Below are 6,566 nucleotides of genomic sequence, written 5' to 3'. Positions count from 1 at the left end.
CCTACCAGGACTCATCTGCTTAGATGTGGACGCAGAGCCCTGGTGCACCCGTTTGAGCTCCATGGGCACACCGGGAGCACGGGAAGACCAGGAGGCCTGAGTATATAACACAAGGCCTCTGTTTGTGCAAGGTAAAATATTAGAGGCATATGGAGGAGACAAGTTGTGTGTGTGTGTGTGTGTGTGTGTGTGTGTGCACGTGTATTGGGGGGGAGAGGGTCACAGTGGCAGAGGCTTTACGCAAGATGGAGGGAATAGTGCAGTGAAGCACACACACACACACACACACACACACACACACACACACACACACACACACACACACACACACACACACACACACACACACACACACACACACACACACACACACACACACACACACACACACACACACACACACACACACACACACACAAAGAGAAGGAAGGAGAGACAGAGCGGAAGTGAGAAGAAATGTTAAAGCAATCATCATTTAGGGTTATTCCTCGGTGGTTCGGTCAAGGTCACTGTGCTGTCTGCATCATGAAAACTGATTAATGATGCATTCAGGAAGAGGAAAAAACTACTGCATTCTCTCTCTCTCTCTCTCTCGCCCTTGTGGCTATAGTGTTGGGCAATCTGTCAGCAGCTCAATGCAAAGTACAAGATGCATCACATAGCCAGAACATTTTCAGGAGCAATTTATAATCTCTTACATCATATTAGGGTTGAGTGTTGCCTGCAAGGTCTTAAGAGAATACAAAACATGAAAGCTTCCTTCAATAGTGTTTTAAGTGAGCACTTGTCAAAAAGCATCTAGCATGCTATCACATCATATCATAGAAACACTCTCTCACACACACACACACACACACACACACACACACACACACACACACACACACACACACACACACACACACACACACACACACACACACACACACACACACACACACACACACACACACACACACCCCTTGACAGCGTACAAAGTGAGTACTTGACAGGAAGCAACTAGCTGTAGGTTGCTGTCCATCTTACTTATGCAGCTAAGAACGTAGACAACCTCAATGCCATATCCTGTAACCATTTATCTAAATGTTCTTGGCCAAGGCTGTTTGAGCACTATAAAGTAATAATGCATTTCAATGCCAACAGCGCTTTGTATTTCTAAACATTAGTTTGTAACATATTTGTGTCTTACCGTAGCAGAGGACATTTGGATGTATGCGGTACTATATTTACCAGAAAATCAGATCCAGGTCCTTTCTTATTTTTTATTTATTTATTTGCCTTTAGCAAGAACCCTTCGTGCTTCTACTGCATTGCTTTTGCCCTTAAGTCACAGCAAATGATGGATAAGGTATGCCAGACGTTCCACCTCAATAGCTACTTCACGACAGTGGCTACTAGACTACAAAACAGCAGTTGTGGCTTTGGCCATGTGGAGAACAGCTTAACCATTATGGGTGGCATGCTCAGCACAGCACATGCCAAGAGAGCTACTGCAACAGATAGTTTTTCATAATTTACACCCTGCTAGCCTTGCTGTACCGTATCAACCGCAAGTCTCTGGAAGGGGCTTCGTGGAGATACATGCCGATGGGGTGCTGTTTTTCTTAGGGTTAGAGACAGTGATGGGTGGGACACGCACGCTCGCACGCACAGAGTTTTCTGTCCCCATTTGCACTGTAAGCAGCTAATAAGTCTTCATAAGCGAGCATCGCTGACTGAGCTGCCAATAAAAGTTACCAAAGTTGATTGAGAAGTGGGCTGCTCTTGAGCCTTTTGACATGTATATTGTCATTATCTCAACTAGGCCAATGCCAGTTGGTAACGATTCCCATTGGCAACGCATGCCCCTCCGGTTATGCCTTACCGGTTTACCGGTTGTCAGAGTACCTGTTGTACCCGTCTGTCTGTTTGTGTCCCTTTTAATCCCATTTATGGAGATCTTTGTATCTGTCTGTCTGTCTGTCTGTCATATATATTTTTGGTGATCCCTGATGTCATCAATGTCAACAAATTGATGACATTGGTCGGACGGTTTATACAGAGATTCAGTGCATTCCTCGGGGAGATCTATGAAAATCCATCCCTGCAGTTCTGGACAACCACCGATCTGACGGACTTCCCACACAGCACGTCACTCCCTCGGGTCCTTGATGATACACACAGTTTGAAGTCCATTGGTCAGACGGTTCTTGAGGTATGCGGGGAACACACTGATGGACAGTCAGACACGTTCGCAAGCAGAAGCTTTTATAGGTTTGTAGGTTAGAGCCACAACAATTAATCTACAAAGTAATTGGCATGAAATCAGCTGATTTCAATATTGCTCAATAAAGATGTGGCACAGCTCAAACGAAACCTCACCAACTTTCAACCTAAATTCCATTGTTCTTATATGAGATCAATAATATAGTGTGTGTATACCCATGTTGCTGACATTGCAAAATGATGAAGAAATTCTAAGAAGAAGTTTAAAGGGGAATTAAAATGAATGACTGAGTGTAGAGTGGAAACTATTACATGAGATGTGACTGACAGCCATACTAAACTTCACTTGCAAACCCACAATTTGTATAATTTTCTGCAACTGAAGGCCAGTGGTTGTACTGAAAAGGGACAGCTTAGCAGGATACAACACACAGCACTGGCCCACCCGCATACTGTCGGATTTAATTTAATTCATTGCTATTAACACGTTATACCCTCTCTCTCCCTCTGTCTCTCTCTCTCTCTCTCTCTCTCTCTCTCTCTCTCTCTATCTCTCTCTCGTCTCCTTCCCGACACGCTCCAGCAAAGTAGAAATATCATAAGTGAAAACACATTGATAGACAAGTGTGAAAGCTGTCCCTCCAAAGCGCCACGGGTCCCAAGAGATAATAATATTATCTGTTATAACAGTCTCTCTCCCTTTACCTTGGCCAAGAACCATCTGTGTTATATTACAGTATATGGACCTCAGTGTAATCTTTATTGAATCAGATTCAGAATCAGTAACAGCTGTATGTTGTGTTTATAGACTTTATAGTCCTTTGGCACATTATTGACTTTGACAGCAGCCAATCCAAGCAAAGATTCCATTGACATTGGCCTGTCTGCACGCGTTCATCCTATCACTATAGTTCATGCCCTCTTGTTGCCATTTGCCAAAATATGACAGTATGGGAAAAGGTTGCATACATACACTTAACCACATGCCCTCTACACAGAGATGCATAGGTTTTTTCTTTAAATGCAGCCATGGATACAAATCCAGCGTATTTAAATTTGCTGTCAAATCTTGGGGAAACCGATGTATGCTATATCTAGCCAGCTCCTGTATGTAACTGTGGACACACAATAAGCAAACCGTGCTTTTGGTCTTGGTAGGTAAAAAGATTCATGTTGAGTTCCTGAGAGCAGCGTAATATGGGGCAGAATGAAAGACATGCAAGAAGCATGAGAAATAGAGAGAAAGAGACAGAAAGTGAAGGAGATTTGGGAAGTGGGCTGGTGGTGGGATGTTGGAAATTGGCGGTATTATAATGTATCATGAGTAATCTCTGAGGACCAAGCTCAGTTCCACAGCAACACATTGTTGCAAGGTAAAAGCATTCTTCTAACACATGCAGCACAGTACCCTGCCCACGCATAATGGACATGCTCTCTATTACCCATAGCATAGTTTAATTCCCCTGTTATCTCCAACTGTTCTCCTCGTACTTCTTAATTCCTCAATTTGTATCTTGATCTTCTGTTGCATCCTTGCTTTAACTGTTCAATGGCTATAACATTGATTTTAGTCATTTCACAGTGTGACTGTAGCATTCCCCTTCTGGGCTGAAGTTTACTTACGTTTTGGTTGTCTTTTTAATCCATTTATAACTTCAATATTACCCCTTTTTTCTATTTATTTCTATTTTCCCTTCCCTCTCCATTCTCACTGTGCGTATACCATATCCCAAGTGAGACTTTGTGTAACCTGATAACAGGTGACTGTAGAGCCCTGCCAGCCATATTGAACCAATAGCAGAGAACTATTATACCTTTACATAGTATGACAAGAGGGAGCTAAGTGCTTTCCCCTTAAATCTCCCCCCTAAGCCTTTTCGTGCAACACCCCAAATGAAGGATTGAGGAAATTGGAGTGAAGTCAAGCCACCGACTGCCAGGGGCAGATTAGCACCCTCTTACTCGGACGCGTGTGCGTGTCACTCCTGAGTATAAACACACACGCGCACGCATGCACACACACACACACACACACACACACACACACACACACACACACACACACACACACACACACACACACACACACACACACACACACACACACACACACACACACACACACACACACACACACACACACACACACACACACACACACACACACACACACACACACAGACACGCTATGGGGGAATGTTGAGGTCATGCTTGGTTCCCTGATTGGATTCAAAAGAGGAGAGGTGAGGCTCCAGAGGTACACACAAACACAAACCCGTAAATGAAAGCCATTTACTGGGCTGCCCCAGGGTCTGGGAAAAGAAGAGCCATCAACCCAGATGAACAGAGAGAAAAACAGACAAGGGAGAATTAGTTGCAAACAGAAACTAAATCACACTTTAGGTGAGAGAGGAAGAGAGGAGAAAAATCCAGATAGAGACACAGACAGAATGACAGAAAACCTGGGGGAAAGCATAAGAGGGAAGATTAATGGGAGAAACTGAAGACCAAATGTGCCATTGTGGGATATATGTAATGGTCAGTCCAATAACCCAGATTTAAGAGACAGTCTACCCAGACCAGCTGTTAAAATGAATCTCTTCAATATATTCCTCCTCACGTCCCTCGTCAAGTCCAACACACAGTGAGACCTGTGAGGATAGCTCGATGCCGTGCCACGAGTCCTCAACAGTGCCAGACGGGCCCGATAAATTATGGACTTCACTTGGCGCAATCAATGTGGATCATCCCAAAGAGGTTACATATACTCTACTGTGTATCATGATCCTCTTCAAGGATGGCGCATACCTATCACTGTGTAGATGATCAGATCATAAGTTATACGACCACGGTTGGGAAGTAAGGGGTAGGTCAGACCGCTATGATTATTTCCCGTAACGTTCTAATGCTTAATCTATGCTCCGTCATGCGACAGTGTCGCATGCCAAAAATGTGCAATCTACAAGCTCGCAACGTGCCGCAGATGCAATGCGATGCGTTGCGAGCTTGTAAATCACCTAATTTCATCACACGACTTCTTCATACATATATACTGTATGTATGAAGTATAAAGGCTTTAAATGGTTTCGTCCTGTCGCAAATCTTTGGTCAAGTCTCAACAGAATAGGCTTAACAGAATACATGTACTATAATGCCATTAGGTAATTATGTACAACTCTAATCATTTACAATTACAAATACAAATGTATTCATTGTTAGCACATTAATGTGCTAGCTAAATTATTGTTTCTAAACAAAACGCGAGAAGGTCAGAAAGGCACACATGTACGCAGCAAAGCATTCCTGGAGGGTAACTTGTGCTTATGTATTAAAACATCATGCCCACGTAGAAGAATGCTTTCTGTGTTCATGTTGATACTTTGCTTAAGATCAAAACATGGCAATCTTCATTGATGCTTTATTAAAGAACTTTGAGTTCGAAATGATTGACTGTACACTGAGCACTCCTGTCATTATGCGTTGTTCTAGGTGAACACTGCCTGGTATTATGAGGTACACTATCCTTTAAAACATACAGTATATTTGCAAATCAATTTTTAAAAAATAGTTTATTTTACTTGTTACAATTTTAAGAGGGTAGTAAGTAATCTGTAATGGACTACATTCCAAAAGTAATGTTCCCAACCCTGATTATGACCCATTATCATACTGTACCTCCTTCTAGCTGTATCACTTTACTGAACTATTATCTTTGGCTATTTGTGAAGGGTAATTCTGGGTAATGTCATTATGGAAGGCAGATATGATACTTGACATATTGTGAGTAAGTTCTGACCACAGTGAAATTGGGTGAGGTCAGACAGAGGCAATGGCTCTCCAGTCCTAATATACTGGAATGTGTGCAGTTCCCTAAACTGTCTGTTTTATTATCACAAGTGACTGCTCAAAAGAATCTCTTACTTACTGTGTATTCCCTTGAAGAAATACATAATAAGCATTCAATTAAAACCACGCTAGTCTCGACATGATGATCTTTTACAAATCCGTTAAAGTGTGCACAGCTAAATCTTTTAATTTAACTATTAACCCATTCAATTAATAGTTAAAAAAATAGCAGATCTACGAGCTCATAGCGTGGCACCGAGTGCCGTGCTACGAGCTTGTAGATCTGCTATTTTTGGAAAGAAATTGCAAAGCTTTGAATATATATATATATATATTCTTAAAAAAGAATAAAACATTGTAGAATCAGAACCTTGGGTCTTAATGGGTTAAAGTGTACAAATTGACCCCCGTTTTATTGTGAGAGCGCCTACTTTATACCAGACCAGTGGTTCTTAAAGTGGGGTCCAGGGATCCTCGGGGTTCCTTGAGGAGGTTCCAAATGGACCCTTATACAG

At 42.3% G+C, this 6,566-nt stretch overlaps 1 protein-coding gene across 7 annotated transcripts in view; it reads right to left on the bottom strand.

The window, feature by feature from the left end:
• Positions 1-6,566, bottom strand: part of tnn (tenascin N) — a 52,576-nt gene that overhangs the window by 24,746 nt on the left and 21,264 nt on the right. The gene's annotated exons all lie outside the window — the stretch shown is intronic.

The sequence above is a fragment of the Gymnoscopelus microlampas genome (assembly GCF_963454915.1).
Source record: "Gymnoscopelus microlampas genome assembly, chromosome: 5".
Taxonomy (NCBI): domain Eukaryota; kingdom Metazoa; phylum Chordata; class Actinopteri; order Myctophiformes; family Myctophidae; genus Gymnoscopelus; species Gymnoscopelus microlampas.
Note: the sequence above shows the minus strand (reverse complement) of the source record. Positions and strands in the feature narration are given on the sequence as shown.